The sequence below is a fragment of the Herpailurus yagouaroundi genome, unplaced genomic scaffold, assembly GCF_014898765.1.
Source record: "Herpailurus yagouaroundi ecotype Mexico unplaced genomic scaffold, PumYag 29, whole genome shotgun sequence".
Classification (NCBI taxonomy): Eukaryota; Metazoa; Chordata; class Mammalia; order Carnivora; family Felidae; genus Herpailurus; species Herpailurus yagouaroundi.
The window spans coordinates 4302855-4315001 of record NW_024412377.1 but is presented as its reverse complement, the minus strand read 5'-3'; the positions used below and the strand labels follow the sequence as shown (position 1 = coordinate 4315001).

Here is a 12147-nt window from a genome sequence, read left to right as displayed (position 1 = left end):
CATGAAGATTTAGTGAATCCAGACGAAGCACTTAGAATAGGATCTGGCACTCAGTACAGGCTCAGTAAATGGTAGCGATTCTAATTACAGAACAAAATACAAACGCTTAACTCATGATGACAAATAATGTAATGCAAATCAGGAGGTAAAGATGTATAAAAGGGCTCTTTTAGTCTGCTCAGGCTGCCGTAACAGGGCACCACAGACCAGGCAATTTCAACAAGAGAAATGTATTTCTCACAGTTCTGGAGGCTGCAAGTCCAAGATCAGGGCGCCGGCGTGGGCAGGTTCCGGCGAGAGCCCTTTTCCCGGGGTGCACAAGGCTGCCTTCTCACGGACAGGGCCTCGGAGCTCTCTGGCCTCTTGTCTCACAGGCACTAATCCCAGGGTGAGACCCCCACCCTTATGACCTCATCTAAACCTAATCACCCCCTCAAGGGCCCCTTCCCCAAATACCACCACACTGGGGTTTGGAGCTTGGAGCTTCGACAATGTAGGAATTCAAGGGGGACGTGATTCAGTCCACAGCAGGGGCTTAACATCTCTATGTTAAGCAGGAAGCAAACTGCTATGATTTCATTAAAAGTTTTACTCTGATCTTTTTGCACTTAGCCACTTAAGGTTTCCATCTTTTTTTTTATGTTCTTGGTCTTCACAATACCTCTCAGAAGCTAGTATTTCTATCTGATGCTCAACATTACTTTCACTTTCAGGCAAAATTAATAATGTAGTGAGTGTATTTAAAGAGACGTGAGTGGTAATGCAACTATTTCTGTTGGTCAATCCACGTGTCCACCCGTGCGTGGGCTTAGTTAGAGAGAGAGGTCCCCAATGGCAGTCACCTAATTGCACTTTGCTTTTCTCCAGGTGGTGAAAGTAATGATTTTCAAGCTTTCTTTTTTTTAAGAAAACACAAACACACACAAATCCATTTAATAAAATAATACACTTATTTAAAAATCAGCAGAAAGCACTCTTGGAAACGCTCTCTAAAGCAATTAGGGCACAGTGGCACCTGGGTGGCTCAGTCGGTTGGGCATCCAACTTCCGCTCAGCTCATGATCTCATGGTCCCTGAGTTCAAGCCCTGTGCCGGGCTCTGTGCTAACAGCTCAGAGCCTGGTGCCTGCTTCGGATTCTGTGTCTGTCTCTCTCTCTCTCCCTGCCCCTACCCAACTCGTGCTCTGTCTCTCTCAAAAATACATGTTAAAAAAATATCAAAAAGAAAAAAAAGCAATCAGCACACAGAACTGTAAGAGGCACAGCATCACATGTGGCAGTGGCATCACTGGCTGCTTATAGGAGTCACTTCAAAATGCCGGGTGACGGCACCAGGACCTCACACTTGGGTTTGTCCGAAACTACTTCGGGCTCCTTCTGGGGAGATCAAGGCACAGAAGCCCACCTTCGGGGTCCCTGCCTCGTTCGGAGCCTGCTTCACGCTGCCACCTGCAAGCCGAGAGACCGGAATTCAACGCAATCATTTTCTTCCTATTGCTGTACCTCTTCGAACAATTCCCTCTTTGCTCTGCACGTCTCGCAGTTGACACGACGCACTGTGGACTCAGACTGCCTGGGACCCAAAAGCAGCATGGCACCTGCCAGCTGTGTGAGCCAGGGGCCGCCCTGCCTGGAGCCACACCCTCCTCCTCTCCCGGCCGAGGGCCACAGGAGCTGCTACACAAAGGGGTGAGAGTCAACAGGGCCAGTGATGATCATTACAGTGTCAGGGGCGGTAGGCCATTGGCTAGACGGGAGCAAAGGGAAGACTGGAGTGCTCGCCTGTGAAGGAAGACTGGAGAACGGTGAGCCATCTTCCCCAACCACAAGCTTCTCACTTCTGCCCATCTTTACCCAAACACAATCCTAAAAGGCCATTTTCACTCTTACCAATTTTGCAAGCTTCAGTTCATTCCAAACTTTAACCTGTGACAAATTCTCACCTGGAATTGGTCTCCGTTCCATGCTCGTTTACGTTGTGCTTGTATGCAGACCTCGCATCTCTTGTGAGTCGGTCTCTGATAGAGTCACAAACTCTCTAGACAGACTCATCATCAGCTTTTTCCCAGGAACTCACTTATAGCAAGTCCTCGGGATGTCTGCATTTCACAAACCATGTAAGGTATCCTCTTCTGTATTTTGGATCACTCAGAGTTGTCCTTCAAGTTTTAGAAATCTCTGCTTAAACTTAGAGACGATGTCTTTAAGCAAGATACTCCACTGCGTTGCCCTATGGCTCCCTTCTCTGCCAATTCACCAAGTCCTCGCGTCTTGCTCCTAACCCGAGCACAGCAGTTCTGCTCCCGGAGGGGCAGTGGCGAGGCCCGGGGGCTCTGTGGTCAAGCGGGCCCGCCATGGGGCTGCAGCTCTTCTGGTTTTCTAGGTGCACCCTGGACAAGGTGCCTCATCTACTAAAGCTTATTCTCTCTTTAAAACGAGCTCTTGTCAAGAAGAACTGGGAGGAGGCAGTCCAAAAACGCTCACGGGTCCTGCTCTTGGCCTTCAGTTGTGTTCAGCTAAAACAGCAACTCATCACAGGCTCCACTTTTCCTAGATGGCAGCTGGTAAGGAAGCTCCAGATGGGAGGAGCCCTGCTCCCTCCAGGTCGGTTCTGGAATGCCTGCAGAAGGCAGGAACCGCAGCTCCCAGGGCCGCAGGACTGGCTCCCTGTCCCCGAGCCTCCCCCACAGCATCTTTGTCATCATCTGCCTTGTCTCACAGCCCCCACAGGAGGACCTCACCCTCCCTCTCCCCCGTGCCATCTCGCTCTTCAGGAAAGCAAACACACTGGAGCCAGATCTGCAGGGTGAGCCGCGAACCGTCGCCCGCGAAATCGAAGACGTCTCGTCATGCAGCGTTGCTTGGAGCTCCTGACGTCGACACTGGAATGATCGTGTTTGCCTGTCTAGGCGTTAGTTACTTTTCTGTCTGCAAGACAGGTGTGGTATTTCCCATTTCCTGGGCCTGCTCTCAGAACACAGGGAGGAGGCTCGCGCAGAGAGCCGAGCCCCACGGAGCCTCCGCGGCCGCTGCGTGGCAGGGAAGACGGGACCGTCCAGGTTCCGGCACGCGCCCGGCAGAGGGGGTTTGACACCACCGCCCACGGGCCAGACTGGACGCTCCGAGCCGCACGCAGTCGTTCCGTCTGGTACCCTGCCACGGACGGAGCCCAGGCTTCGTGTGCCACCGAAACAGCAGCCCTTTGAAGAGGATATACGCTAGGAATTCCGAAACGCAATTTCTAGAGCTTTCCCAGTGGGGACCGGCCGAGCACCACGGCTTTTGCTGTTGTTCAGGTTTGGGCTCGTTTAGGCAGCAGCTGGTGAATCAAACTTTGTGTTTCGAATAAAGAATCTAAAGTTACCCTAGTTCGGTGCCGTCCAAACACAAGGCTATCTAAGTTTTCATTAAAATTAAATGCAACTAAAACTCAGTCCCACAGTTGCATCAGCCACACTGCAAGCGCTCGAGGGTCACGCGTGGCTGGTGGCTACCGTACTGGACCACACAGACACAGAACTCCTCCATCTTCCCAGAACATTCCGCCGGACAGTCTGCCCTAAGTCGCAAGTTCCCTGCCCCTTCCTGCTGTGTGCACCACCACACCAGAACGGAAGTTAGAAGCTGCAAGGAGCTCGCAGAAATAACACAACAGCCACTCCTACCATGCACACAGGACAAAAAACCCTCAAGGACTTCAAACAGGTGACATGCGGAGACAGACCTAAGAGATCAGGAGTGCCCTTAAAGCTCTGGAAAGACGCTTATTTAAAAACTGCAGAACGCATTACTTAGGCACAGTTTAAATTTTTAAACTCGGAGAAGAATTCCTTCAAAGGGAGAAGCGTCTTCACAGCATGGCAGGGGCCCCAGAGGACTTGGAACTTCAGGCTTTAGCAATTTCTCCGAGAAAAGCTTTGGCCGGAGGGGGAAACTTGTATTTTCAAACCCGGAGCGAAAGGCTTTTTCTGTCCAGTTGGCAACAAGCACCGCCTAATTTTTGGTTTCCGTTTCCTCAGAGAGAAGAAAGGGGGAGGGAAGGAGTGGCCGTCCTCGTCCTCCACGTGACAGCTCACATGGCTCTTCCAAGTCCCCTTTATTCGGTCCGTCCTGCGAGGGCGACGTGGCAGACTGCACTTCAGAGATGGGGAAACTGAGGCTCAGAGGTCAAAACCCAACCTGGGAACGAGGCCCTGGGGTGCGGGACGCAGGCTAACCGAGCTCCAGGCCACAGGCCCGCCTCAGCGGTGGGAGACAGACTCCCGCCAAAGGGTTCAAAGCAAGAAGGAAACGATGGGATTCTGCATTTCCCTTGGACTCCTGCATCCCAGCCACTCCTTCGGATCCACGGGATCGCAGAAACAGGAGGATCACACACGGAAAGATAAAAACTACCTACATCCACATGTTATCACTTAGGAAATGAACTCCAGTCTTAAACCACAGGGGAGCCTAAACGGTTCCACGGAGCGGCTGGTTTAGGAATTAAAAACGAGCACAGACCCACCATAAAAAGGCACGTCGCTGACAGTGAAAGACATTCCTTGCCAACGGGAACCTGGGCACCTCCAAGACACTGTCATCGAGGCTTCCCTGTCAGCGGCTAACCCGTGCAGAGGCCTGCTGAGCCTGGAGACCCAGCCCCGCCTCGCTGCCGGCCACCGACACACGGGAAGCAGGCCTCGGGAGCTCAGGACCCCCTACGTTGATCACCGGGCACGCACCAGGTGGCCGAAGGATGGGCAAGCTGTCTTTATACTCTTAGTGTTTCCTAACTCTTCAGGGTTCTGTATTAACTTTACAATGACAAAGAGAAACTGGCTAAATCTAAATGGATGCCTTTCAAATACAGGATTTTTTTTTTAAAGCTTTCTGCTTTGTGTTCTACGTTGCAAGGTATTAAACTGGTTTAACCACGCTCTTTGGGATGATGAGCAGATAAACTGCAATCAATTTTATTTTAATGTTCTGCATTAACATAACTTCAGGTTGGCCATCAAATCTTCAAAAGTTCTAAGACAAACCACACGAGTCACCTTCAGCATTTGACTTCAACTATACAGCCCTGCCCCTCCTCATCTGTTCACCTAAGCGGGCAGATCCTGCCATTCATTCCCTCCCTCCCTCGGTCACCAGGCGCTCACTGGGAGGTGGCCGCCAGCGGGTACTGGCACTGGGAAGGCAAGCTGAGACCCGGGGCTGCAGGAGGACAGAGGTCAGCAGTGTCAGAGCAGAGGGAATTGCAGGAAGGGACCAGGGAAGCACCGTGTGGGGTTTTCATGCACCGCCTGGAGGCGGCACAGGGCTCTGAAGCCAGGGTCACCCCCACGAACTTGGGCCGCCGTCTAAGTGGTGTGGCGTCTTCTCAAAGCAAAGACGGACTGCTATGTATTTAGAAGTTCCAGAGACAGCTTGATGGATGACCTAGCACCCCTGACCTCCCCCCGCCACCCACCCCACCGACCCCACCGCAGGAAGGACAGCCTTCCTAAGCGGGCCCACGCAGGATGCCTCCTGAATGGTCCGTCAGTCACTACAGCTCTTGTGCGTTCAGTTACATGGCTTCCACGTACACTTTTCTCTGATGACAGATTTTAAGAGAAGTTCACGTGAGAGAGGCACACAAAGGCACTCAGAGCTAGTCACTCTGGTGTCCGAGTTCAGTTGTGACAACCAAGCCCGAGGACAGGGACCAGACATCTACCAGAGTCATCATGATGGGCTGGAGTCCAGTCAAGGGAGAGAAGAGCTGGCAAAGAAAACCACAACCTCCTTGTCACCTAAGGCAGGGAAGTCTACCTACAGGAGCACACCTCCACACGTGGCAGTCGGCCTCCAGAAGATTCCGGACCCCAACCCCCAGAACCCGTGGCTAAGACGACATTGCCATCACTCCCGTGGTCCCACTGTATTAGTACATATGTCCTGAAAAGAGACAATCGCCTGGGTGGGCCTGATCTGAGCACACGAGCCCTTGAAGCACAGGGCTTCCTCCGGCGGGCAGAGACCTGGCCAGAGAGATTCAAGGCACTGTTGCCAGTTGGAAGACGGAGGGACCTCGAGTCAAGGAAGGCAGATGGCTTCAAGGAGCTGAGATAGGTCCCCAGCTGGCAGCTAGTAAGGAATCGGGGACCTCCGTCCTACAACACCAACGAACTGAATTCTGCCTGTATCAGGAATAAGTCTGCAAGAGGTCCCTGCGCTCCAGCTGAGAATACAGCAGTCTGCCTTCAGCCTGGGGAGAGCCTGAGCAAGAACCCAGCCCAGCCATCCCAACCTCTGACACGCAGAGTCTGAGGCACAGCAAACGAGTACTGGTGTAAGCCGCTAAGTCTGTGGTCATTTGTTACGCAGGAAAAAAAACAACACTGCGCACAGGATTCTTAAAATAAGACACTTACTTTGCAGGGCAAATCCCACACCGTAGGGACGATGCACCCCTGACCACCCCACTTGAGACGTATACCTGCACGGGGGGCAACTGTCCCGTTACCAAGATCACCTGTCTGCCTTTATTCGGCCGCCCCGCTCCCTCAGCAGCCTTAGGAAAAGAGAACCCCCTGATGGGCTGCCCAGAGCCTTCTGGAGGGGCCCCTCCAGAGCCACAGCCAGCAGCAACTTCCAGGTGGCACTGTAGCTACACAATGTCCTATGGACGTAGTTAGCACGAGGCAGTTACCCCTCACCTGTTAGCCTGTGTTGTGGCAGCAGCGTCGAAATCCGGTTTCCCAACCTCTGCATCACAGGGTGTTTCGGTTTGTTGTATTTTTCACAACCCGCTTTAATTGCATAACTCAAAACCTAGATCCTAAACAATACCAGAGTATACCAAGGTATAGAAAATCCTCATTTCCCAAGGATAACGATCATCCCTCCTTCCATCGGAGGTATGGGACTCTCTTTAACGTTTATTTTTTTATTTATTTTTTTTTTGGGACAGAGAGAGACAGAGCATGAACGGGGGAGGGGCAGAGAGAGAGGGAGACACAGAATCGGAAACAGGCTCCAGGCTCTGAGCCATCAGCCCAGAGCCCGACGCGGGGCTCGAACTCACGGACCGCGAGATCGTGACCTGGCTGAAGTCGGACGCTTAACCGACTGCGCCTATGGGACTCTCTTTAAAACAGGAACCCAAATTTCCTATCAAACAGCAACCAAAAGGAGGTTTGAGGCCTAACCTTGAAGTACAAATCTTAAAATTATGAGAACCCGATACTTTAAAACACTGACTTACAAACCATCATCGAAGGCATTCGGTCCAGGCCGCATTATTTCTAAGGCACGAACGGCACTGTGTCCTTGCTTTCTGGTCACAAGCTCACAGCAGCAACACGGGGTCCCCGTTTCCCCACTCAGACGTCCTCAGCAGGAGCATTACCAAGGCCAGTTTTTGCAGAAGCATTTGTGGGCTCGATCTTCCCACAGGACTGCCCCATCCTTCTCCGGGGCACCCGTCCTGCCCTCCACCTCCTCCTGGGTGCCCCGCTCCCGTGTCCGCAGTCCTCACCCTGCCCGTGGGCATTTATCAGGGAGCAGGTGGAAGTGTGTCCAACCTCACCAGAGCGGCACCCTGCACGAGCTTCCCGACATCACTGTGCAGTGACAGCCGCCAGCAGGATGGGCTGGACCAGGCGATGCTATTAGCAAGCGGGGAGGAATCCCGGGGTGGGGGCTCATCTCATGTGGCCGGTGCAGCAGGAACGTGTGCACCATGTGGTCGCTCCTATTTCCATCTATGGCCCTGCACTTTTGGGGTCACAGGGGACAAGCATGAGGAAGGGAGGCCCATGTGCACCCCCATCACCTTCTAAAAATTTTTGTTAACTTTATTTATGGGGGGGCGGGGCAGAGGGCGCGCGAGAGAATCCCAAGCAGGCTCCACGCTGTCAGCGCACAGCCTGACATAGGGCTCGAACCCAGGAACCCTGAGATCATGACCTGAGCCAAAATCAAGAAAATCAAATCAAAATCAAACGCTTAACCAACTGAGCCACTGAGGCCCCCCACGCACCCATCACCTTCTGAGGAAGGTCTCGCACTAAGCTCTGCCATGCATCGCTTGGGGTGTGCGGGCAAGGCACACTGGGGTCTGCGGCGGCCCCGCGGGTCTCACCTGTGCCCTCCCACCGGGTCCCCGCAGGGCCATGCTGTGGGAGGGAGTGCCGGGCACTACGTTCGGCATGCCAAGTCAGGCTGCAAGCACAGAGGGGGACAAGGGATGCCGGGCGTGCCTCCAGGCTGGCTCTCAGAACAGAGCGAAGAGAGCACATGTAGAGTAACAAGGCCAGCGTGGCTGACCACGTCCTCTGAGCGACATGCGTCCGTCTCTCACCAACTTCAGATCGAGAGCTGTCTTTCTCTGAGTGAACAGATGTCAAAAAATTAAACATTGCCGAGTACCCCGCAGAGAGGATGTGGCCCGAGCGAGGCACGCCAGAGAAGACCTGCCGAGGGCCAAAGCCCTTGGGAAGCCTGGGCGGGGCGCAGGCCTGCAGGTGCCTGCCAGGAGCTGGAGGCTTTGCCTCGTTCCCCTGCGCTCTTCCCGGGACTTCCCAGGGCACCTGTCAGGACATGGCCAAGTTCTGCGATCCACGCTCCCGCCCTCTCACCCGGGCCTTCTCTTCGCCTTCAAGGAGGTTTCTGAAGGATTCAGGACCAAGCCAGGCAAAGCAACAACGCGCTGCTGGGCCGGGGGTGAGGAGGGGAGGGCGTGGGGAAAAGGAAGGGGCAGGGGCAGAGGCTGGGATGCGCAGGGCCCGTGAGCCTGTCCACACCCACCTGCATCTCCGAGTCAGAAGCCTGGGTAGAGGGCACAACTCACACCGCTCCCAGAACAAAAAGCTGGATGGTTCAACCAAAACGCAGAACAAAACTAGAGCGATCCGGAGCTCTCCGGAACCAGCGTTTTGCCTTCCCCGCTTCGGAAGTTCCTGTACTGATCCCCGTGCCCTCCTCCACTCTCTTTCTTCACCTCACTCCAGGAGGAAAGCAGACCGGAAACCCCCCCAGGGCTGGGCCACCGGGTCAGGTTCCTAAGGGCAGAGCCCCCTCCCCAGAAAGGAACGAGCAGTGCAGGCTGCCTGCCACACGGGCTACCACGCAGAGGCCCGAATGGCCTTGGCTGATGCTACTCTGGCTCCTGCAGCACCGGGCTCCTGCTCACCCGTTCTCGGGGCCGCAGACACGAGCTTTCCAGCAATGCCTGTCCTGGGAACTCACAGGAAGCCTGAGCAGCTCCTCATCACCAAGGCTCCTTGCTACTGACCGGGCCAAGGGCTCTCTTTCTAAGCTACAGAAGAACCGCGTCGTGGTGACCTTCCTCGTCTCTTGGAGGAAGCCGGCGCCCGGAGCCAAGTTCTCGACCAGCGCTGCTTCTCGATGCCAAAAAGTTCTGTTGCGTAGGCCCAGCGGGCCTCGGCAGAAACCTCACTGCAGGCACAGCTCAAGCGCTCCCGAGGTTTCCCATTCCTCTGCTCTGTCCCTCCTGAAACGGGGTCTGCTGGAAGCGTGCAGAGCAAGCAGAGCAAGCAGGGGCACCGGCCCTTCCAGGCACCTGGCAGGCAATCCCACAGGGTCCTCCCTCCAGGCACAGATGGCAGGAAGTGGGGAGACCCAGAGTGGGGCACGCGACCCACAGAGGCAGGCAAGGAAGGGGGGCCAGCAAAACAGAAAACGGGAGCGTGACCCCACACATTGCTGCGGTGGGTCCCGTTTAAGTAAGTTAGAATGCAGAGTTCCCGGGGGCCCCGGGGCCTACTCTTCAACCCTACACGTGGCCTCTGCACAGGTCCAACAGGGCCAGCAGGGGTGAAGGGGCAGGACCGTCAGCAGGCCCCCAGACAGGGCACCGAGCAGCAGGGCCCGGGAGGCATGCTGAGGGCTCAGGCTGAGGACGCGGGAGGTGCCATCACCCGGTTCTACGCGGATGGGAGCTGACCAAAGCTGCTGACAGAGGCCATTATCCCACTGGCAGTTCTGGGAGAGGCCCAGAGGCCAGCAAGTGCGTGTCAGATGACCACGGGCCGCTGGAGCAATCTCGAGGAGAGGGGACCGCTCTGCAAAGGGTACAGAGAAGAAGGCGCAGAGTATCTACTGAAAGACAACACTGGGGACACAGGCGAGAAGGAGGACCCGCACGCCTGGACAGCCCGTACTGCTGTGTGCTGGCCAGCGGCACTCACGGAGGGCCTGGTTTCAGAGTCAGGATCTAGAGACGGGGGTCTCCCAGGCCGACCCTGCCCCCAGATCCTAGCAAAGAACCCGGTACACAGTGGGCTCGTTTGTAAAGAAAAGCAACACCAACGTACATACCGCAGCTCACTGGAAACCTAGCGGTGAGGAAAGGGGTTCTGGGGCCTGAAAAATTTGCAGAAGGGCCTGGCGCCACCAGCACTAGAAGCTCACGGAAGGAAGACGTGGGACTTGGGACTGTCTGGGCCCCCAAATGCTCTCCCAGTGAAAAACACGTGTCTTCCTACTTTCCTGGGGCTAAGACACAGAGTCGGAGTCGGTTCCAGCGACAGGACAGGCTGGAAACCTGTGGTTCCTGTCCCCAACCCCACCCCAACAACTCAGGTCAAACGCCAACATCAAGAACCCACTGCGCGACACCTCTTCTTGGACAGCTCCACAAGGGCTCCTACTCGGGGTTGAGGCGCATGCTCCGGCTTCGGCCAATTTACGAAAGTAACACTGCTAACCCCAACCAGGTGAAACAGGCTGCTGGGCATGGAGCTTTTACCGTGGGCACCTCACAGACTTTAAAGGAGCACCAGCTTAAGTTGTTTTCCAACTTGAACGAACAGATATGTTAAAAAAGCAGCAGCAAGAAAAAAGAGAACTTCTTAAGAAGGAGCCTCAGTATCTAGCCATTGCAAGATTTATAGAACTCTAATATCTGGGAATACCCTAACAGCCTAGAAGATCCTTGACTGAGCGCCTTTTTAAATCAGGATGCGATGTGCAAGGAAAGTTGATGAGTTAAGTCTTGAAATACTGACATAAAACCTGGGTACAAATACCTCATTTCTAGGTGCTCAGAAGAGCACAGAAAGGCAAAGGTGCAGGGTAAGTGGTGTTTCCACCTGAGCAGCCTCACCTGGGACTGCTTCAAGCCACACTCCCACCCCCGCCCACGCTGTTTTTTGTTTTTTGCTTGTTTTGTTTGTTTTTAACCAGACCTCGCCATCTGTAATGGCACTAAACTTAGAACTTCTCCTCCTCTCCAGGCTGAGAAGAAAATATTTCAAGAAAAGATGGCATCTTCCAAAGAATATGTGCTACAAATGCTTTTATTCCCCTCAAATGCTATTAACTGGCTTTTAAAAACTACAAAAGAACTTTTATGTTATTTTCTGCTTAAAATTAAATCACAACAGGCAAGTCCTTATCCAAAAAAGTCACTTGTAAACTCACTGTTGGTTACATTGTATCACTACCAAAGAAACCAATCATCCCTCAAAAGGATTTTCTCAGGAAAAAAAGTTAGTATTTAACCAGTATTTGCCTTCAACTTGATTCAAGTTCCTGGCAGTGCTGACACCGTCTGCAACTGACGTAAAACTCCACAGCTATCTGCATGCACGCCGCTTTGACCAAGGGTACCTAACATGCGTTGGGGACAGGACGAAAGAAGTATCCGTACCCCCTTCCAGGGGCACTCAAGAGGCCGAAAAGAAAAACCTCTGCACAAGTCGGGTTCGGGGACCCCTTCCTCGCGCTTGTCAGTTTTAGGGCCCGAGCAGAGCCCTCGTTTACAAGAGGAATTTAATTGTTAATAGAACTAAACACCTCGGGGCACAGAGTGGAACCCGGGCCTCCCACAGCCACCCTCGGGACAAAGCGGGCCCCCCTCCCCTCCTCTCCCCTCCCCTCCCCGCCCCCGCAGCCCCGGTCCCCGCCGGCTCCGCACTCACCCCTGGATGCCCGGGCTGTACGCGCGGCTCTTCCACGGCGTGCCGGGCCGCGGCGCCTGGGGCCCGGGGCCGCCCCCTCCGCTCAGCGCGGCCGCGCGGCTGCCCGACAGCAGGTAGTTGAGGCCGTAGGTGCTGGCCTTGTTCTCGCGTTTCCGGCGGCCCGGGTGGAACTGGTGCTGCGGCGGGGAGCCGGCGGGCGCGGGACCGCGCGGCCCCGGGTGCCCGTTGGCCGC

The 12147-nt window shown here is 54.6% G+C and overlaps 1 protein-coding gene across 2 annotated transcripts in view; it reads right to left on the bottom strand.

Annotated features, from left to right (window-relative positions):
- The window catches only part of TENT4A (terminal nucleotidyltransferase 4A), a 46604-nt gene extending 34463 nt beyond the window's left edge, over positions 1-12141 (bottom strand). For both annotated transcript variants that reach the window (XM_040493682.1, XM_040493691.1), the window contains exon 1: positions 11915-12141. The gene's annotated coding sequence lies outside the window, so the exon portion shown is untranslated. The remainder of the gene's footprint in view (positions 1-11914) is intronic.
- Positions 12142-12147: the final 6 nt, after the last annotated feature.